General features: G+C 41.7%; 1 pseudogene across 1 annotated transcript in view; it reads right to left on the bottom strand.

Moving 5' to 3' along the window:
- The window catches only part of LOC309506215 (NACHT, LRR and PYD domains-containing protein 12-like), a 239,496-nt pseudogene extending 216,128 nt beyond the window's left edge, over nucleotides 1–23,368 (bottom strand). Inside the window, exon 1 of the transcript XR_014211625.1 lies at nucleotides 23,291–23,368. The product of XR_014211625.1 is annotated as an NACHT, LRR and PYD domains-containing protein 12-like (transcript). The remainder of the gene's footprint in view (nucleotides 1–23,290) is intronic.
- Nucleotides 23,369–23,812: the final 444 nt, after the last annotated feature.

The raw sequence follows: 23,812 nt of genomic DNA, 5'->3' as shown, positions 1-23,812 counted from the left end.
ATTAAAAAAATCTTACTGACGTCAACAGTTTGAACCGATATGTACACTTTTGTTTTTTTTATTGCGAAATAACTCCCGATAGTTTCTCTGTCATCTAAGCAAGGCTTCGTTTCCCAAACGCACTGGTCCTGTGAGCTCCATAGGTGAGCTCAACGAAGCACCAGCATCGAACGCTCTCTGGGATTGATTGGTTTCGTCTTGTATCCAGATGACTAGGAGAAAAAGTTCTATCCTACACAATTATCCGCTAACATTCGCTTATTTTTCCACTTAGAAGTTTATTTTACGCACTGAATTGCGTGCTAAATTAATACAAAATTACTGGTAAAAAACCACACATTTGGATCGATATTTTTCTGTGAGGATCGATCCTTTTCGATACCACGTCAGTATCGAAGTATCGATACTTCAGGATCGATCCGCCCACCCCTAGTATGCACTGGTGTAGTGCAGGGTATACGCAGGTATACGGCGTATACCCACTTCTTGTTCAGTCGGCATTGCGTATACCCACTTCTAAATCCCCTCTGATGTGCGTGTGAAAACACCCAGTCAGGGCCGTACCCACCATTGAGGTCCCCGAGGTCCGGACCTCAGTATTTTTTTTTTAGTGTAGCCTATATAATGAAAGTTGTGAAATAATTGCCTAATATTAACTCTAATTTGGTGCTGCAATGATTCGCCCATCGCGACGATAACCGACCTTCTCATCTGAGCTGCAGCACTCAAACACACCTGCTCGTCAATGTCAGAATGTTTGAGACCAATCAAAGCAAGCGGGTTCTCTTACGAGAGGTTCTCTCGTACTTGCGTAAGTATCTTACGCTAGGGGAAAACCTCTTTTCCTCGAGATATTGAAGCCAAAAATTATCCTTAATTTTGCAATAATGTAAAACGCATTGCAGCAGCATGCAGACATGGGCGAGACAGCTCGCGCGCCCATTGGCTGCTCTGCGGCAACTGCACCAGCCTATCGATAGAGGCCCCTCATGACGTCAGAACCAATGAGGGTGCTTCGCGCCCATTACGTCATGTCCCGCCGAAAGCGGGTCGGGCTAGGGCTATAAATACGGCCCAGAGAGGCTGGTTTGGTCAGTTTTTTATCTCTTCAGCGAGCCTACGCATCGCTGGATCCTGAGAGGAAGCCGCGCCGTCTGATTCAAGCGGGATTTGTTCTGCATCTGAAGCTGCCGGTCGACAACTCGCCGCCTTCAGTCGCCGTTCCTGCTCACGCTTTCCGGCGTACATATCCTTTTCTCTGCTACTGTGTTTTGTGTATGTGCGTGTTCGCCGCCGCGACACACACTCTCATTGCACTAAAAGAGCCGGGCGTCTTTTTCAAGACGCCCCTTTCCTGAGGACGCGCAGCTCTCGCGCTCGCTGACGGCGACTGCCCTCACTGCGAGCTAGCTACTGCCTATGGTGACTCTGCGGACTCACCTGGCATCCTTCTCCGAGGCTGCGCCTCCGCCCCCCGCCCGCAAAGCTCGCCGGTGCGCCCGCTTGCCTTGCCTGCTTGGAGGATGATACCTGCTCTCCCTCTGTTCGAGCCGCGCAAACCGCGCCGTTCACAGGGGATGTCAGGAGCGGACGGTCACGGGGCTAGCTTTCTCTCTCCCTCTGTTCGAGCCGCGCAAACTGCGCCGTTCACAGGGGAGGCTGGAAGCGGACGGTCGGGGTTAGTTTTTCTTTACGTACAAGAAAGCTACCCTGCCCCTGCGCCCCATTCACGCGTCACTCACCGGCGAAAGGAGAAAATAGTGTTATAGTCCCGCCGAAGCTGGACGGACCTGAATTTTCTCACACATTTCTCAGTTCCCTGATCAGGCGACTGGAAATATAAATATTGCAGCGCCTGCAAGAAAACGCCGAAGAAAACATGTTGACGCTCTTATATGCTCGTGTATCTGAAAGCCTTTGTGTCCCCCCCTGTGGCTCAGTGGCGGAATCTTGGTTTTTCACACGAGAGACCGGTGTTCGAATCCCGGTCTAACGGCAGATTAATTATGCCTCCAATGCTTCGCTCTGTCAGTTCCCTGAAAGGCGACTGCAGATGTGCATTTTGCAGCCAACGAGCGCGTTGTACAACCCGCTCGCCTGCACCCAAACACCGTTTCTATGGTTCCCGTGAGTCACTGGCGAAAGGAGAAAAGAGCGTTTATGTCCCGCCGCGGCCGGGCCGAAATCTATTTCTCACACATTTCTCATTCCCCTCTGAAGTTCAGGCGACTGGAAATGTCAATACTGCAGTGAGCGAGCCTGTTGTAATGCACGCACGCCCGCAAACAAACGCCAGCATGTTGACGCTCTCTGATAATACTCGCGCTAACTAAGTACCTATGTGTCTTCCCCTGTGGCCCAGTGGCAGATTCTCAGGCTATCGCGCGAGAGACCCGTGTTCGAGCCGGGGTCGACCGGCAGATAAAATTATGCCATCAATGCTCGCTCTGTCAGTTCCCTGAAAAGGCGACTGCAGATGTGTATTTTTGCAGCCAACGAGCGCGTTGTACAACCCGCTCGCCTGCACCCAAGCACCGTTTCTATGGTTTCCGCCTACAAACAAACGCCAGCATGTTGACGCTCTCTGTTTCTATGGCAACTTCTCGCTTGTTCAGTTCCAGTAAATGTGACTGTTCCAGTGTATTCTGCAGTAAACAAGTCGGCGACACAGCCCATTTGCCTGCACACAAACGCCGCTTTTACGGCTACCCAGATAAATCCCATAAGAGTGTGTTTTCTGGTGTTCCGGCCACGGCCGATGGTGTTATGAGTATAGACAAAATGCCCACTGCCCAGTGCTCATTCCTACACAGAAACACAGCCCGTCACACAGGGCTCGCGCACATGAAATCGACCCAGATCGATTGCGCATTAAATGTGGTAAATGTGCCCACTGCCCAGTGCCCACAAACACTACGTTCTGCATGTCTCAAGGTTTCTGTAAAACGAAACCAACATGCATTCGCTCTGCTCAGGCGGACAATGCTCTCAGTGTTGTAAATGTGCCCGCTATCCCACGCCCACATTCACACATAGACATGACAGGTCTTACGGGACTCGCCCAGCCCTCCCCCTCTCGGTTGACCACCGCAGAGGAGTCGAGTGCGGGCAATCTGCCCGCTGTTATCAGCGCGCCCCCTGCCTCAAATGTCATAAGCGCGACGCTTATGTTGCAGCACACTGAAGCCCCTCTGTCGCTGAGCGACCAGAGCGCGCTTCGCATTCAACCCCTAGCCATTCGTGCAAACGCATGGGCAAGGCTACCTGGGGTTTCGAAGTGGGTGCTAGACATTATAGAAAGAGGCTATTTGCTACAGTTCGGTCGACACCCGCAACGCAAAGCGGCGCGAATCGATACTACGGTGAAAAAGGAAGTAGCACACCTACTTCGAGCCGAAATAGCGAAGTTACTGAGCAAAGGGGCTATAGAACCCTTATCACAAGCTCAGAGCGAAGGGGGCATGTACAGCAGATATTTTCTGGTACCCAAAAAAGACGGGGGTCTCAGACCCATTCTAGATCTAAGACGACTAAACAAAGCACTTCTGAAACGACGGTTCAGAATGCTCACGACCAAGAAAATCCTCTCGCAAATTTGCCAAGGGGACTGGTTCATGTCGATAGATCTGAAAGACGCTTATTTTCAAATACAAATAGCGTCACGTCACAGGCGATTTTTGAGATTCGCCTTCGAGGGTCAGGCATATCAGTACACAGTCCTGCCATTTGGCCTATCCCTGGCACCTCGCGCATTCACGATGTGCATGGATGCAGCGCTCGCACCCCTCAGGCTCCGAGGCATACGAGTGCTGAATTATTTGGACGATTGGCTGGTTCTAGCTCGATCACAGTCGGAGCTCATAGAACACAGGACCATATTACTCGATCACCTCGAGAATTTAGGTCTCAGTCAATTGGGCGAAGAGTTCGCTGTCTCCCAGTCAGAAAATATATTTTCTGGGCACAGATCTGGACTCACTGTCTATGACAGCACAGCTGTCGCCGCAGCGCAGACTAAGTATTCAGCGCATGACAGAGATTTTTCGCCACAGCGCTTTAGTCCCGCTCAAAAAGTTTCAAAGGATGCTGGGTCTCATGGCTTCAGCATCCTCAGAGCTTCAGCTGGGTCTGCTTCGCATGCGCCCGCTGCAGTATTGGTTGAAAGCGCGCGCCGCGCAGAGCTTGGACCTCCGGTCTCGCGCGCCTCAAGGTCGATCAGAAATGCGTCGCAGCTCTGAAACCTTGGACAGTGACCGACTGGTACCGGTCAGGAGTAAGCCTGGGGACTTCCTCGAGTGTGAAGGTGGTGTCTATGGACGCCTCAACCTCGGGATGGGGAGCGCTGCTCGAGGGCAGACCATTATTCGGCCAGTGGTCGGAACGGGAGAAGCTTCTGCATATAAACTGCCTGGAAATGATGGCAGTCGACAACGCGCTGAGGCATTTTTTGTCCCCAGATAAAAGACACCACGTCTTGGTCCGTTCGGACAACATGTCAGTGGTGGCTTATATAAATCACCAAGGAGGTATCAGATCCAGAATCCTTCACAGGCTGACGGAACACCTCCTGGTCTGGGCTCAGCACAATCTGCGCTCGCTCAGGGCAGCGCATGTGCCCGGCCATCTGAATGTGGGACCAGACAGACTGTCCAGAAACTATCTTCCGGCAGAAGAATGGTCTTTACACCCACAGACAGTCAAACTGCTATGGAGGACATTTGGCAGAGCGAAAATAGACCTATTTGCGTCTCAAGAGAACGCTTATTGTCAGGATGCGCTGGCTCACGTGGCCCCGCTGCCCGCTCTATGCGTTTCCCCCTGTCACGCTCCTACCCCAGGTGTTAGAGCAAATCAGGGAGAGCGGATGCCCGGTGCTACTCGTCGCCCCATTTTTGGACAAACCAAGTCTGGTTTCCAGTCCTGATGCAGCTGACGAGTACCGCCCTGTGGCCGATACCGGTGAGGAGGGATCTCCTCTCGCAGGCAAACGGCTCGATCTGGCATCCTTACCCGGAGCTTTGGTCCCTACATGTGTGGGCCATCAACGGGTACCCGTTAACCTCCCAGCGGGAGTGTTAAACACGATCACACAGGCTAGAGCTCCATCTATGAGGCGGCTCTATTCCTCAAAATGGTCTGTGTTCACTAGCTGGTGTACAGCGAGTGGCACTTCACCCTCACGCTGTGGGGTGCCGGAGGTTCTCTCCTTTTTACAAGAGCTTCTGGATAAGGGCAGAACCCCATCCACGCTCAAAGTTTATGTGGCGGCCATAGCAGCGTTCGCTGAACCACCGCTTGGCCAGTCATTAGGAAGGAACGATCTGGTCATTCGCTTCCTTAGAGGAGCTAAGAGGCTGAACCCTCCCAGACCTCCCTCAGTTCCCGTTTGGGACCTTTTCCACGGTTCTGGAAGCCATGAAAGGTGCCCCATTCGAGCCAATACAGTCAATAGACCTGAAACTCTTGTCTTTCAAAACAGTGTTTCTTCTGGCTCTCGCTTCAGTGAAGCGCATAGGGAATTTGCAAGCGCTCTCAGTGAGCGCGACGTGTATGAAGTTTGGGCCTAATGACTCGAGAGTCATACTCAAACCAAAGCACGGATATGTTCCTAAATCCCTCAATACACCGTTTAGGGCACAGGTTATCTCCCTGTAGGCCCTGCCGGTATCTGAAGAGGAAGGGGACGCAGGCTTCCTTTGCCCGGTCAGGGCGTTAAGAGCCTATGTGTCTCACTCATCTGTTTTCAGACAGACGGAGCAGCTCTTTGTTTTGTTCAGCGGACGTTCTAAGGGACTAGCTGCATCAAAACAGAGTCTATCCAGATGGCTTACACATCCAAGGGCCTGCAATGCCCGATAGGTGTCAAAGCGCACTCCACAAGAGGCATGGCCTCGTCGTGGGCTTGGTCCAGTGGGATTGCCTTGCAAGATATCTGTATGGCGGCAGGCTGAGCCTCCCCGTCTACATTTATAAGGTTTTATAACCTCGAGGTTCCCGCTTTACAAGCTAGGTTGCTCTCGGTTTAATTTTTCAGTATTGCCCGCCCGATGCTATCGGCTCAGGATGCTGAAACTGCTAGAGCGTCGATCACTGATCGTCTGTATACTTCTGTGGGCAGTGCGTAAGTCCCCCATATTTGTCAGTCCAGGCCGAGCTCGCCCTGGCTGTGTGGAACACTTGATATAATATGCTCTTATCAGAGCTCTATATTACAGGAATGATGCTATTCTAGCCCCTCTTCCCGGATTCTCTGTGAGTCCCTTGTGATTAGGCACTGTATGAGCCCCGGGCACCTGCCCTTGGGACTTTAGAGTTATGTCTCAAGCACGCACGGCGTTTTACACTGTGTTCCCCTAGCGTAAGATACTTACGCAAGTACGAGAGAACCTCTCGTAAGAGAACGTACTCGGTTACTAACGTAACCTCGGTTCTCTCTAGAAGAGGGAACGAGTACTTGCGTATCTTGCCGTGCATGCGTCACGTTCTGATTCGCTTCAGCGATGAAAAAAACTGACCAAACCAGCCTCTCCGGGCCGTATTTATAGCCCTAGCCCGACCCGCTTTCGGCGGGACATGACGTAATGGGCGCGAAGCACCCTCATTGGTTCTGACGTCATGAGGGGCCTCTATCGATAGGCTGGTGCAGTTGCCGCAGAGCAGCCAATGGGCGCGCGAGCTGTCTCGCCCATGTCTGCATGCTGCTGCAATGCGTTTTACATTATTGCAAAATTAAGGATAATTTTTGGCTTCAATATCTCGAGGAAAAGAGGTTTTCCCCTAGCGTTTAAGATACTTACGCAAGTACTCGTTCCCTCTTCTAGAGAGAACCGAGGTTACGTTAGTAACCGAGTATGATTTATGTTCACAGAAGCGCGAGCCGAGCGCGAATCCCAACGCGACGCTTCACGCTTCAGTTAACGATCATACAAGTAGCTAAACTAAACAGCTGTTTTTCGATAGAAGTTTTAAATGACCGACAGAAATAATCAGTTTGATCAAAGACAGTGGAAACTATAAGCTCAATTTAACAACACAAGCACCCTATTAAATATATTGCCATTATTATAATGTATAAATGTATTTGTATAACGTTACCTCGAATGTGTTCGAATATTTCCCCAGTATCAGCACTGAGACTTTTCACTGTTTGTATCACTCCGCTTGTCTGTGTTTGCGCAACTTGCATCATTTAGCCAGAACGTGGCGACAAGTGACTGTCTTTATGAATGAGCAATTGAAACATTGATTAAATGAACAGATTAGTCCAAAAACATTGATTAATTTAAGAAAGAAAAAGTAGCTGAAACTGATCTTTGATGCTCATACTAATTGCTCATATGCCTCTCCTCTGGACACATAAGGATTGCATTGGCATTTGTTTGAAATGTAACATCTATGCAAAATAATCCTTGAATCATTTCTTATTTAAGGCCATTCCCGTTTCGAAAATGTGATTGTGTATTGTTAACAATAAGCATAAACATTCTGCATTTCCATTTTGTAGTGTGGATCATTCATTGCGACATTTAAACTGATTCTCATGTTTAAAAATATCTGATAAAAAACTTAATGCTACTGCCCCCTGACATGCTTTTAAAGCTACTGTTGTCCATTTTTTGGCCTTCAAAACACCTTAAAATGCTCATGTCGAGATCAGGAAAATCTATATTTTCTCGAGAGGGTATACCCCCAAACCCCCCTAGCAAGATCATTTTCGGGACCTCTGTATTTATAAAACCCTGTGTACGCCCCTGCACCCAGTAAAGACAGTGATGCAGTGATCCCTTGAATAGTTGTCCAATTTTCATATGTGGATGGACTAAGGAATAGTCACTCAAAATTCATAATTATTTAGTATTAATAAATAATTAAAAGCCAGTATTAATTGCAAAAACTGCACCTTTTCTGTGGCTAATATTAATTTCATAATGACCCTTTCTCCGTGAAGTCAAGCAGCAAAAGTTAAGTGATAATGTGCAAATACTACTGGCCCATTTTGGGTTGAACTAACATGCAAGACTAGTCTTACATGTCACTGTTTATAACACAGAGCATTCATCCTTTGCTGGGATGCTTAAAAAAAAACATATTGGGGGCAAAAATTAAGAGTATACCCATTTCTCCAGGCACCACTACATCACTGGCAGTATGCATTTAACACACTGAACATGAAGGTAAACATTTAGGATAGCCGGCTGAACATGCTTTCAAGTATAGGCCTACACTGACTGACTGAACAACAAAATAAAATAGGTTGTAGAACAAAGAGCAAAGCAATGCCTTGAATGACTAAAAAATAACATCTTTTCCTGGAACATTTAGGACATTTAGAGTTTTTTTTTCTTTTTTTTCCTTCCTAGACTCCAAAGTACTGTTTGTTTGTAATGCAACCACTTGTGTGTGTGTGTGTGCCTACCTGTAATTGCGTGTGTGTGCCTACCTGTAATTGCGTGTGTGTGGAAAGTTAGGTAGAATTAGTTAGCTAGCTAGTCTTTGTGTGTGTGTGTGTGTGTGTGTGTGTGTGTGTGTGTGTGTGTGTAGAAAGTTGCAGTAGGTAGGAAGTTAGGTAGCAGCAGAATTAGCTAGCTAGCTAGTCTTCCGGGTCCGTGTGTGTGTAAAATTAGGTAGAAAGTTAGGTAGCAGCAGAAAGTAAGGTAGAACAGTTAGCCTATGTGTATTAGCATGTAGATACAATGGGTTATCCCACCGGTCACTATTGTTGCCGGTGACATGTTTGTTAGTTCTATGACCACATTAAACAAAGTTGAGTAATTGCAAATGCATATATCAATACTAGACACCTTAAACATGATGTGTACCAAAAAATCTATGTCCTATCTTTATGTTAACATACTTTACTAACCTTTTCTTTGGGAGCTTCTTCTTCTCTTGATATTTATGGCGGGTCGCAACCAACTTGTTCAGGTGAATACCGCCACCTACTGTACCGGAGTGTGTAAATCAAGGTTTTAGTACTTCAGGTTACAGATTCAGTATACCCATAAAAATAAAAAATAAATTTTATAAAATAAAATAAAAACCTATATGTTATGGTCTTATCCTGTAGATTTTTCCTTGGGAGCTTTCTTGCTGCCATCCTCTTCTCTTGGTGCAAACAGGAAGTAAGTTGTCATGTGACAATTTACAGTAAACATGCGACACTGCACATATTTCATTGAGACCCTTTATTATTTCAATATCTGCTGGAAATGCATTGATAGATCATTCAGTAACATTTTTATAGCCTTAGAAATGAAATATTTTTTACGGTCACTATTGTGACCGGTGGGATTAAATGGGTTCAATCCCCCTAGTGCTCGACAAAACACAAGTAATCGATTGCACACCTTATTGTGCCAATATAAATGATCACACAACACACAAAAATTACATGTTTGTCCACACATTTTATAAACATTTTTTAACACATTAATGTAAATGTAGATGCTTTAAATGAATTCATAGAATACATGTTCCAGTCTGTCACACTTCCTCTGGTTCGGATATGTGCTGTGATCCCCGTTGTGAGTGTTAAACTCATCATGGCATTCCACGCTGAAACCGTTCTCATGTGCATGTTATTACATACACAACAATGTCATAGTCATATTTTCCATGTGTGAGTAGTCAAACTCTAGTTCTGTCAGCAATATGGGGAAATTGCAAATAACATTTTGTGTTGCTGAACAGTCAGAGGTTAATGAGCAGCGCTGAAAAAGTCTTTACATTTGTGACATCAGTAATTGATGATGTAGACCTGTATTCTGCAGCCACAGTGGCCAATCCCCACTCTGAATAAACGCATATCATAAGCCTACCTCTCTTTTCGTGACGTTGGTTCAACCTTGCTATCAAATTAAATATTCAAGATTTTCATTGACTGATAAAACAGCAAAAATAAAAAATCTAATCTTTTTTTGAGGGTTCTCTTTTAAATGTTGCCATTCCTCCTAATATTACTAAAGCTCCGACTCCTGCTGCTGATGCTGCTGGTGGTCCTGCTACGTTTCCTGCTATCAATGCTGTTACTGCTGCTGCTCCTAGTATTTCTACTACTGTTCTCCACCCCTCCTTCTCATTTCTTTGTCCTCCTCCAGACACTGTAAATTACATGTATGACAAATATTTTAATGTATAGATGGATGAATAGTTGGAAAAATTATAGCATGAATTACTCATTACTTACGGTCAGGAGGTGTATCCATGCTTCCTCTTCTCCTCCTCGGCATCTTGCCTGTGAGTTTAATTTGATCTGTTTGATCTTTAATTTGTTTGTTTCTAGTTTTGTTCTTTCTGCTACAGTAGTATCCATAGCATGCAAATGTCCCTGTTGTCCTTCTCCTTTTTAAAACAGAAACACAAAACATAAATTTCATTTCATATATTTATTTATTACAGATGTTTTATCATTTTACACACATATAATTAAATACTTTTGAGGTATAGCCACAGTTGGAGAAAATAACTTTACTGTTTTACAAAAGCTTTTTGCATAATGACATAATTCAACATATTTTTAGTGCTGCATTTGACACAGCTTCAGTGTCACTTTTACTGTTTGGATCGTGACCATATAAACATGGAGTGTGTGATCATTTTAACAGGATTTACAAACTTCCTTTTTTAACACAGCACTGCTTAAGCATCATATTATTTTTTCAATATACTGTATACTGTATATCTCCAACCATGTACAATGGCATTTTTATCACTTTGCCACTATTTAAACAAATTAAAAAAATCTAAACACTATTGAGATGCACTGATACCACTTTTTCCAGAATGAGGCCGATAGGATACTTTTATTTTTGGTACTTGCCAATGCTAATTCCTGTATTTTCATTGCATTGTAATTTTTTTATTTATTGGGTGGAGAAATCAAAATAATTTGAATCATATTAGTTGGCTTAATTTGTTTAGCAAAGTGAAATTTCACAATTCTCAATTCCAATTTTGATACACCAAAAACTAATAGCCTAATTTATGTAAATTTAAAACATTAAGATAAGCAGTCAGTAATAAAATAAGAACAAATAATTAAGTCTTTATTTATTTTTTCTCGTTTTAAATTTTTTTGGGCCGTGTGCTACCTGTTAATAGTATTCCCTTTGGAATTAGTTGGTTTTCTGCATGATTTGATGAATTGAAATGTCAGTTCATCTTCATCAAAGTCAAAAGTTTAGGCAAACAATGGACACAAACACTTAAGTTAGTAAAACACAAACAATTATATATTTGTCTGATTGTTATAATAATATTTCATATCTTTGAACGCATCCCATTAAACATTCAAACACACAACAGGGATAAGTTGGAGTAGGGTTGGAGTGGCTCTCTGCGGAACCTCCAAGAACTGAGTGTTTGTTTAGAGTTTATAAAATTGTGAATTGGACAGTATTAATGAGTTGCTGATATAAATATAGTTACGTGCTACCACAATTATTTTCAGTTATATGTAATAAGTAAAAGGTCATTTTTTTATTTAGAAAAAAATAGCATGAAAAAATAAAAAATAATAGGCTAGGCCTACACAAGTAATCCACACTACACAAACATGTAGTGTGTGGGAATTATGTATGCTAATAAACATTTAAACTCAAAAACCCAAAGTTAAAATAGACATAGATTAAGATTACGTGCAAGTATAATTCCATAACTGGTCACGGCTATAGGCCTCAGTACAAGATTACCGTCGACCAAGAGCTGCAACCGCACTCGATTTTGTACGGTGAAGACTCACGACAGTTTACCATTACCAATATATGTACCAACATACTATCTTCACGCGTGCTGTTGCGACTAAGGATTAGCTTTGATACTCACCCTTTATTCTATCCTCAATCTGGTGCAGAACTTTTTGGCTGAAAAATAGCTGAGACACTTGGAATTGCTCCAAACAAAGATAAACCTTCACTTTAGGTATTTCTTTGGCACTTTTATGTTCATGTTTAAAAAAAAAATTTGTTTTAATTAAAACTAAACCAAAAGTTTAGGGTCTAATGTTTTTAACATAGAAAAGTCTAAGGCTCTAGTTTCAAAATTAGGACATTTAGCTAATGTTACTTTTAACCGTTCCTTAAAAACATTACTTGTGTGACAAAATAATGGCATTGACAAATCAAACAGCTCAAACATTTTAGTCTGGGACTAGGCTTAAGCCTGGTCTGTGAAACTGGGGGTATGATTCTCAACAAGGCTGCATTTATTTGATCAAAAAGAGTCAAATATTGTGTAAAATTATTTTCAATTAACTGTTTGTATTGTATTATATGTTAAGATGTTTCCTGTGATCAAAGCTGGATTTTCAGCATCATTACTCCAGTCTTCAGCATCACATGATCCTTCATAAATGAGTATAATATGCTGATTTACTGCTCAAGAAAAAAATATGATTATTATCAATGTTGAAAACTGTTGTGCTGCGTCATATTTTTGTGGACACAGTGATACATTTCTTCCAGGATTCTTTTATGAATAGAAAGTTCAAAAGAACACCATTTATTTGAAATAGAAATTTGTGACATTATAAATTTCTTTACATTCACTTTTGATCAATTTAATGAACGGTAGTGTAAATTATGACTGTGACACAACTGTGTAATTTCCACCAATAAAGTTTTTTTTTATTAGTAGTATACTTTGTTTACCAAGGAAACAGTCAGTGAAGAGCTTGAGAAGAAATATGAGCAGAGTATTTTTTATTGTGCATTATTTCTAATTATTATTATAATTATTTCTACTTATAATATAATAAATAATTATAATAATATTATAAATTATTTCTAACGGTTTGGACAAAGGCGTCTGCTAAATGACTAAATGTAATCAAGATGTCAATGTTTCTCTATGCAAAAGTGCCTTTAGATAGAGATACACCCATATTACTAATATATTTATCTGAAGATTTTTTTTATTTTTTTATTAAGTGACAAATTATGCTGTAAAAATGTTTATTTTGATGCAATTTATTAATGACATTTAATATAAATGAATGTTTTTGATAATGATCTTACCTCAGTTTCTCTAGTACACAGAGAGAATCTTTCAGGACATCAGAAAGGAGCTTTAGTCCCAAATCTCCAATCTTATTTTCAGTGAAATCCAGTTCTTTCAGGTGTTCAGGGTTTGATCTCAGAGCTGAAGCCAGAGCAGCACAACCTTCATCTGTGACGCCACAATGGTACAGACTGCCAGAAGAAAAATGAAACTCTTTTAGTAGATTTAACTAATATGTTATTTTTAAATTATAAATATATATGTCTGTAAATATCACTGTGCCACTGTGTATGTAAATGTGATTTATTTGGCCATGTTTATGCAAGTCTATTAAAGCAAGTGCTGATATAACAAATAAATACAGTCCATAACATAAATTTTATAAACATAAAATAACATAAAATTAAATACTGACTGTGACAAACACTTTGATGAGTTTTATAAATAATTTGATTACGTTGGATTTTCTCAAATTATCTTCACAGATATATCAAATATCGTGATATTAAATCCAATTTTTAATCTTGATTTTTAATTTGTTTTATAACCAGAAAATATTCATAAGAATTAATTATTGTATATGAAAGTCATGAAAAACATCAAAGAGAAGATCTTACTTCAATTTCTGCAGTTTACAATGAGGATCCTTGAGTCCATCAGATAGACGCTTCACACCAGAATCTCCTAGTTTATTCTCAGACAAATCCAGATCTCTCAGGTGTGAGGGGTTTGATCTCAGAGCTGAAGCCAGAGTGACACAACCTTTATCTGTGATATTACAGTCATCCAAACTGTAGAGAGATTGAAAACAATACATTTAACACAGTAACAGTAAAAACAGTTTGATAAGCCTCTTGCTCTTGCATTCATGGCTGTCTTCATTTCTTTGATTTTAAATGTTAAACCACAAAGTATGGTCTCCAATTTCAAAATATGGTATCAAAACTAGAAGGAAGGCTCTGGTTATAGATATGGTTATTCACTATAAAAAACATGGGTCAGTACTAACAGAAAATCATAGATCCTCCAGCATGAGGGCCAGCACTCTCTCTGTAAAATGTTTTAAAAGATCATCTGTCACTTACTGTGCTGATCTGGATTCTTTAATCACAGGAAGCAGTTTCCGAAGAACTTTATCTGCATTTTTTTTTTTTTTTGCAACAAATTTATTCAGCTCAAACACATCCATCACTTGCTCTGATGTCAACAAGACAAAGACTAAAGCTGACCACTGAGATGAAGAGAGTGTGACTTCAGCCAATGTTCCATATTTCAGAGACTGTTGTATTTCCCCCACTAGTGAATGATCACCCAGTTCATTCGAGCTAGTGGTTCTGATCTTCTTCTGGATGTACTCAACTGTTTCCACATTGCTATCAGATCTACTTCTTGGTAGAGCCATTAATCTTTGTAGGAGAATCTGATGAGACGTTACTAATAGACCCAGAAGAAACCGCAGGAAAAGGTCCAGATGTCCATTTTTACTCTGTAGAGCCTCATTCACAGCTCTCTGATGCAGCTCAGATAATAATGACACATGTTCTTCTTCTGGTGAATTGAGCTGAAACCATTCCTTAACTTTAGACCGCAAGCTCTGTTTGGTGATTGGGTCAAACACATTAATGCTGTAGTTTGTACAGGAGAGATGCACATATAGAGCCGCTAGATGTTCCTGAACACTCAGATGAACAAAGCAGAAGACTTTCCCCTGATACCAGCCAGACTCCTCTCTGAAGATCTGAGTGCACAATCCTGAGTAAACTGATGCTTCTGTCACATCAATGCTACACTCTCTCAGGTCTTCCTCATAGAAGATCACATTGCCTTTCACAAGCTGCTGAAAAGCCAGTTTCCCCAGTTTGAGGATCATGTCTTCATCTGTCACGTTCTTCTCATAGTCCTTCTCATGTTTGATGTTGGTCTGAAGGATCAGGAAGTGTGTGTACATCTGAGTGAGAGTCTTGGGAATCTCTCCTGTCTCTGCTTCGCTCAACATCTTCTCCAGAACAGTGGCTGAGATCCAGCAGAACACTGGGATGTGGCACATGATGTAGAGGCTCCTTGATGACTTCAGGTGTGTGATGATAGCTTTGGCCAGACTCTGATCACTGACTCTCTTCCTGAAGTATTCCTCCTTCTGTGGATCATTGAAGCCTCGTACCTCTGTCACTCGATGGACACACTCAGAGGGGACGAGATCGGCTGCTGCTGGTCTGGAGGTGATCCAGATGAGAGCAGAGGGAAGCAGATTCCCCACAATGAGGTTCGTCAGCAGCACGTCCACTGAGGTCTCTTTTGTCTGATCCCGTAGAATCTCATTGTTGTGGAAGTTTAAGGGAAGACGACACTCATCCAGTCCATCAAAGATGAACAACACTTTATATTTGTCTTTGGATATTTCCATTTCTTTTGTTTCAGAGAAAAAGACATGAAGAAGATCTGAAAGACTGAGTGTTTTGTCCTTCATCAGATTGATCTCTCTGAAAGGAAGAGGAAATATGAGCTGGATGTCCTGGTTCTCTTTCTCTTCAGCCCAGTCCAGGATGAACTTCTGCACAGAGACTGTTTTCCCAATGCCAGCGACTCCCTTTGTCAGCACAGTTCTGATGGGTTTGTCTTGTCCAGGTAAAGGTCTAAAGATGTCACTGCATTTGATTGGTGTGTCCTCTGTTGCTTCTCTCCTGGATTGTGTCTCAATCTGTCTCACCTCATGTTCATTACTGATCTCTCCACTCTCACTCTCTGTGATGTAGAGCTCTGTGTAAATCTCATTCAGGAGTGTTGGGTTTCCCCGCTGTGCTGTTCCCTCATACAGACACTCAACCTTATTCATCAGATTTGATCTAAATGTCTTGAGGAATTCTGCTTGATTAGAATCATGGCTGTAAAATCAATACAACAGAATATAAGTACAAGAGGTACATGTATAGAGCCATAAAAAGAGAAGGCTATTTTGTTTTCTATATAATATAATATATGTAAAGCAGAATGCCTGCTTTTGTTTATACTGATTTTTCTTATTTGTCAAAATACTGTATTTTACCTGATGCCAGGATAAGTGCTTTCATCAAATTCTTGTGGTTTATTCATAGTCTCGTCATATTTTTTTTTTTTACAGACGGGTTCTGTTACATCTGGTCTGGGTCGCGGGATTCGCCTTAAAGAGCATGAAGTAGAACAGCAGAATAATCAGATACTTTGAAAGTGAATTGTGCTTCTAACTGAATAATTCTGTAAACAGCTTAGTTGCTGTTTTTACACTTAATAGTCAACAATATTATTGATGTCATGTTGCATTATATGAGAACTGAACTGAGCTGGTTGAGGACATCACTGTTTTCTCCAGAGCGGCTGTATAGATAAACTAGATGTACCGCATCGCGGTACAAAATATGACCGCCGCTCAGGCCTGCACTGGCTTTCCACAAAAATAAATGACGTGGAGTAATTTGGCTGTATTGCGTGTTTATGTATATACCTAAAAAAAGTAATAGTATGTGCATGTCTGTCTGTGTGTGTGTGTGTGTGTGTGTGTGTGTGTGTGTGTGTGTATGTGTGTGTATGTGTGTGTGTTTGTGTATGTGTGTGTCTGTGTGTGTGTGTGTGTGTGTCTGTGCGTGTATGTATGTGTGCGTACATGTGTGCGCGTGTGTGTTTGTGTGTGTGTGTGTGTCTGTGCATGTGGATTTGTATGTGTGTGTATGGGTGTGTGTCTGTGCGTGTGGATGTCAGTGTGTGTGCATGCTTGCGTTTGTTTGTATTCCTGCATGTGTGTGTGTGACAGTATCATCCTAAACCAGCAACCCTTCGCTCAACAGCACCATCTACAGGCCGATGAGTGTACAGTCACTAAATGTGCACATAAATGAATTTATTTTATACCCCCCCATGGATGAAATTCTACAAAACTTAGCAGAGGATACCCCCAGAGGATGTCAAGTTAATCATACACATGAAATATGGTGCAGTTCTGAACATCTCCACTGAAGATAGGGGCGATTAAAGCAGAATTTATTTTTTATTTATTTATTTGCATTTTCATTTTTTATGGGAGGGGCGCAAATCACAAATGAGTGATTATGGGCTAGGTTGATGTGGGCCCTTAAGAGCAACATACCATAAAAATGTCTTCATCCTCGGTGCCACGGTTCAGGTAGTTATTTAGGAAAAACTGCATTTTTGGGGGTTTGGGGGGGCCCAGCGCGGGGGGGGAGTGGCCCCCGGGGACCAAACGAAATTTTTCCGTAGAAGTCTAGTGGGGCTACATGCCCACCAAATTTCATGTTCCCCGGTGCTTCGGTGTCCCTGGTATCGTTGACGAAAAATTTACGGGGGCCCCAGCGCGGGGGGGGAAGTGGCCTCCGGGGACCAAACGAAATTTTTCCGTAAAAGTCTAGAATACCAACATACCATAAAAATTTCTTCATCCTCGGTGCCACGGTTCAGGTAGTTATTTAGGAAAAACTGAATTTTTTGGGGTTTGGGGGGGCCCAGCGCGGGGGGGGAGTGGCCCCCGGGGACCAAACGAAATTTTTCCTTAGAAGTCTAGTGGGGCTACATGCCCACCAAATTTCATGTTCCCCGGTGTTTCGGTGTCCCTGGTATGGTTGACGAAAAATTTACGGGGGCCCCAGCGCGGGGGGGGGGAAGTGGCCCCCGGGGACCAAATGAAATTTTTCCGTAAAAGTCTAGTAGACCAACATACCACAAAAATTTCTTCATCCTCGGTGCCACGGTTCAGGTAGTTATTTAGGAAAAACTGCATTTTTTGGGGTTTGGGGGGGCCCAGCGCGGGGGGGGGGAGTGGCCCCCGGGGACCAAACGAAATTTTTCCTTAGAAGTCTAGTGGGGCTACATGCCCACCAAATTTCATGTTCCCCGGTGTTTCGGTGTCCCTGGTATCGTTGACGAAAAATTTACGGGGGCCCCAGCGCGGGGGGGGAAGTGGCCCCCGCGGACCAAACGAAATTTTTCCGTAAAAGTCTAGTAGACCAACATACCATAAAAATGTCTTCATCCTCGGTGCCACGGTTCAGGTAGTTATTTAGGAAAAAATGAATTTTTTTGGGTTTGGGGGGGCCCAGCGCGGGGGGGGAGTGGCCCCCGGGGACCAAACGAAATTTTTCCTTAGAAGTCTAGTGGGGCTACATGCCCACCAAATTTCATGTTCCCCGGTGTTTCGGTGTCCCTGGTATCGTTGACGAAAAATTTAAGGGGGCCCCAGCGCGGGGGGGGAAGTGGCCCCCGGGGACCAAACGAAATTTTTCCGTAAAAGTCTAGTAGACCAACATACCATAAAAATGTCTTCATCCTCGGTGCCACGGTTCAGGTAGTTATTTAGGAAAAACTGCATTTTTTTGGGTTTGGGGGGGCCCAGCGCGGGGGGGGAGTGGCCCCCGGGGACCAAACGAAATTTTTCCTTAGAAGTCTAGTGGGGCTACATGCCCACCAAATTTCATGTTCCCCGGTGTTTCGGTGTCCCTGGTATCGTTGACGAAAAATTTAAGGGGGCCCCAGCGCGGGGGGGGAAGTGGCCTCCGGGGACCAAACGAAATTTTTCCGTAAAAGTCTAGTAGACCAACATACCATAAAAATGTCTTCATCCTCGGTGCCACGGTTCAGGTAGTTATTTAGGAAAAACTGCATTTTTTGGGGTTTGGGGGGGCCCAGCGCGGGGGGGGAGTGGCCCCCGGGGACCAAACGAAATTTTTCCTTAGAAGTCTAGTGGGGCTACATGCCCACCAAATTTCATGTTCCCCGGTGCTTCGGTGTCCCTGGTATCGTTGACGAAAAATTCAGTAAGGTGACAAAAAAAAAAAAAAAAAAAACTTTGACAATCCCTATATGACCGCTTTCGCTAGCTACGCTAGCGGCGGTCATAATTAACTAAATTAATAAAAAATTTACAACAGAAATGAACCATCATTGAACTTACTTAAGCTGGACTATGATGCTATTTTCTTCTAGATCTGCTGTACAGCCGCAACAAACTTTGTTGCATTATTTCTCTGTTATCTCTGTAAAGCTGCTTTAAATCAATCTGTACTGTAAAAAGTGCTATATAAATAAAGGTGACTTTTCATAAATCCATAAACCATAAACCACTGATACAGTCAGGCTAATGAGATAGATTACTTGATGAAATGAATATGTATAGTGATTATTATTAATAAATGCAGCTATTTATTTAATTTATTAAATGTTTTTTATTTTTTTATTTTTTTATTTTTTTATTTTTTTTATTTATTTTTTTATTTTTTTATTTTACTGTTTCATAACAGTATATAAGACCTGCCTTCTGTCTCCACTCTTAATTTGGGGTGGAGGATCCATAGACCAGTCACTCTTCATGGACTCACAGCTGGGCTCTGGAGAATCTGATCTCTTCTGCTGAGTCAAACTGTAACAGAACAGAACCTCTTTCTATGTTAGATAGTTCGATCAACCTTTAAAATAAAGTGTTACTAACAAAGGAGAATTTGGATTTTTTTTGCATTTCCAAATTTGAACATAGAAAAGCTGTAACCTGAACAATACAATGTAAGAACACCAAACCAAGTTAAAAGTAGGCTACCATCAATTCACCATACATATTTCTTAAAAAAAAAAAAAAAAAAAAAAAAAAAACATTAGAATATTTTTAGTAGGCTATATAAGTCAAGTCAAGTCAAGTTTATTTGTATAGCGCTTTTCACAATACAGATTGTATCAAAGCAGCTTCACAGTATTAAATTTAAATAATACAACAAAGTTTGTTTCAAGAGGAATTTATTGATTGATAAAATTAAATTAAATATCCCCAACTGAGCAAGCCAAAGGCAACAGTGGCAAGGAACCGAAAAACTCCATCAAGTGACCTAATGGTGTCCTAAAACTCCATCAGGTGACCTAATGGAGAAAAAAAAACCTTGGGAGAACCCAGGCTCAGTCGGGGGCCAGTTCTCCTCTGGCATTTATGAGCTAGAGGCCGGATTGTAGTTTGAACTGTAGGATTATATGAATGCCTGGCTGAAGAGATGCGACTTTAATCTAGTTTTAAACTGGGAGAGCGAGTCTGAGCAACGAACAGTATCAGGAAGACTATTCCAGAGTTTTGGAGCCAAATGTGAAAATGCTCTCCCTCCTTTGGTGGTTCTGAATATCCTAGGTATGACCAAAAGCCTTGAATTTAGTGATCTTAAAGAGCGCGATGGATTATAGGGCGATAGAAGATCCGTTAAATAGACTGGAGCTAAGCCGTTTAGGGCTTTATAAGTCAGTAGCAATACCTTGTAATTAATACGGAACTTTATAGGTAACCAATGCAGTGATGATAAAATCGGTGTTATATGATCATATTTTCTTGATCTCGTAAGAACTCTAGCGGCGGCATTTTGGACTAACTGTAGCTTGTTTATTGAGGATGCAGGACAACCAGCTAATAAGGCATTACAGTAATCCAGTCTCGAGGTCATGAATGCATGAACTAACTTTTCTGCATCAGAAACTGATAGCATATTACGTAGCTTAGCAATGTTTCTAAGGTGGAAAAAGGCTGTTTTTGTAACATATGAAATATGATTTTCAAAAGACAGGTTGCAATCGAGTATAACACCCAGGTCTTTTACTGTAGAGGATAAAGTAACAGGACATCCTATGATGTTAAAGTTGTATTGTGCGAGGTTTTGTGGGCGGTTTTTTGAACCGATAAGTATTACCTCTGTCTTGTCTGGATTTAATAAAAGAAAATTACGCGTCATCCAATCTTTTATATCTTTAACACACTCTGTCAATTTGGAAAATTTAGCGTTTTCATCCGGCCTTGATGAAATATATATTTGAGTGTCATCAGCATAACAATGGAAACTAATTCCATGTTTCCTTATAATATTTCCAAGTGGCATCATATATATTGAAAATAACAGAGGGCCTAACACAGATCCCTGCGGCACTCCATAGTTTACTGGAGTTATGATCGATTTTTCTCCATTTAAATAGACAAAATGGTAGCGGTCAGATAGGTATGATTTGAACCAGCTTAATGCTTGTCCTTGAACACCAGTATAATTTTGTAGTCGATCTAAGAGTATTGTGTGATCTATAGTATCGAACGCAGCACTAAGATCAAGTAAAACTAGTATTGAGATACAGCCTTGGTGAGAAGCTAAAAGTAAATCATTTGTGATTTTAACGAGCGCAGTTTCAGTGCTATGATGCGGTCTGAATCCAGACTGAAACTTTTCATAGATATCATTTTGTTGCAAGAAAGAGCCCAGTTGAGCGGACACCACTTTTTCTAATATTTTAGACATAAATGGAAGATTTGAAATGGGTCTATAATTTGCTAGATTATTATGATCTAATTGTGGTTTCTTAATGAGAGGTTTTATAACTGCCAGTTTAAATGTTCTTGGAACATGACCTAGAGATAAAGACGAGTTAATAATATTGAGGAGAGGCTCTTCCACTACAGGTAACACTTCTTTCAGTAGTTTAGTTGGTATAGGATCTAATAAACATGTTGTTGTTTTAGATGAAGTGATAAGTTTATTTAACTCTTTTTGTTCTATAGTTGTAAAGCACTGTAATTGTTCTTGCGGGGTGATAATTGAAGCTGAATTATAAGGCGTGAAGATTGAACGTTTACAATTGTGGTTCTGATGCTTTCTATTTTCTCAGTGAAGAAGTTCATGAAATCATTACTACTGAACTGTAACGGGATATTTTGTTCGGGTGACGTCTGTTTATTTGTTAGTTTAGCCACGGTGTTAAATAAAAACCTTGGATTATTTTGGTTGTTTTCTATTAGTTTGCGGAGGTGCTCAGCCCTGGCCGCTTTTAGGGCCTTTTTATAACGTGACATACTGTCTTTCCACGCGATTCTAAAGACCTCTAAATTAGTTTGTTTCCATTTACGCTCTAAAATACGGGTTTCTCTCTTTAAAACATGCGTAGTATTGTTATACCATGGTGCTTTATTTTTCTCTCTGACCTTTTTTAATTTAATAGGTGCAACCACATCCAATGTTCTAGAGAGAATGGTGCTCATAGTGCTAGTTAGTTCTTCTAGTTCATCTGTTTGTTTGGGTTCAGGCAGCAGCTGAGACAGATTAGATAAGCAATTTGAGAAATTATCTATGGTGGATGGAAGGATTGTTCTGCCTGGTCGATATTACAGCAGTACGTAATATGCAAATTACCATGTAGTGATCAGTGACTTCATCACTTTGTGGAATGATATCTATATCGGTTGGATCGGTTCCATGTGATATAATTAAATTGAGTGTATGATTAAGACGATGTGTTGGTCCGGTGACGTTTTGCTTGACCCCAAATGAATTTAATAAATCTGTAAACGCAGCTCCTAACGCATCATTTGGATTATCTACGTGTATGTTAAAATCTCCAACAATTAATGCTTTATCGACATTGACTAATAGGTCTGAGAGAAAATCTGCAAACTCTTTTAGGAAATCAGCGTAAGGCCCTGGCGGTCTATATACGGTAGCCAAGGCTAGAGATAATAGGGATGTTTTTCTAACATCTAAGAGCGTAACATTTAGTACAAGTACTTCAAATGAAATAAACTTATAACCCGTTTTCTGAGTAACATTTAGAATATCTCTATAAATGGTTGCAACACCTCCGCCACGACCAATCAGACGGGGCTCATGCTTATAACAGTATCCAGGAGGAGTAGACTCATTAATACCGAAATAATCATTTGGTTTAAGCCAGGTTTCAGTAAGGCAAAGTACATCGAAGCTATTATCTGTGACTATTTCATTTACAATAACTGCCTTAGGTGTGAGTGATCTAATGTTTAGAAGACCTAGCTTTAGAAATAGTTTTTGTTTACTAATAGCAACATTTTCTGTTTTAATAACAATTAGATTTTTCCTAGATCCTGCATTAGATTTATTATTTGATCTCACTAAACGAGGAATAGACACGGTTTCTATGCAATGTTCTACACTAGTATTTATATCAGTTGAATTGGTGCAGCAGAGACTATACTGAAAATAAAAGTGAAACCTGAGATTGGGCTGTGTGTCTCCACTCTTAATTTGGGGTGGAGGATCCATAGACCAGTCACTCTTCATGGACACACTGCTGGGCTCTGGTGAATCTGATCTCTTCTGCTGGACTGAACTGTAATACAGCAAATAATAGGGCTTGGTGACATCAGATGAAAAGAGCCAAAGCAACCTTTTCTATTTTGAAGATATCCACTGTAGTCTTTCACAATAAAATCAGGAAGAGTGTATTAACAATGTAAAAATGGTTGATATCATGTTGTCTTTATTGAGTGTACCTGTATCCTGGAGAACAATCTCCATCTTTGGATTTTTGTACATGACTCATTCTGTCCTCATGGTTCTGCACTCGTGCATCTGATTAGTCTGATCTCCTCCACTGACTCTGAATGGAAAGGACAGAAGCACTAATTAGTAGTTTCTACCGTTTCCTGTTATGCCTCACTTTAAAGGGTTAGTTCACCCAAAAATGAAAATTCTGTCAGTAATTACTCACCCTCATGTTGTTCCAACCGCGTAAGACCATCGTTCATCTTCGGAACACAAATTAAGATATTTTTGATGAAATCTGAGAGCTGATCACTTCTCCGTAGGCTGCTAGGTGGCCCAAACTTGCTGGCCCAGAAAAGTTATTAAAGAGATCGTTAATATAGTCCAAGTGACTACAGTGGCTCAATCTTAAGTATATCAAGCGACGAGAATACTTTTTGTGCGCAAAAACAAACAAAAATAACGACTTTATTCCACTATTCATTTCCTTCTCTCTGGGCCTCGTAAGTGTTTTTGCGCAAAAACACTAC

This window comes from Leuciscus leuciscus (genome assembly GCF_965113295.1).
Source record: "Leuciscus leuciscus genome assembly, chromosome: 9".
NCBI lineage: Eukaryota > Metazoa > Chordata > Actinopteri > Cypriniformes > Leuciscidae > Leuciscus > Leuciscus leuciscus.
This window is presented reverse-complemented; position numbering and strand designations above follow the sequence as displayed.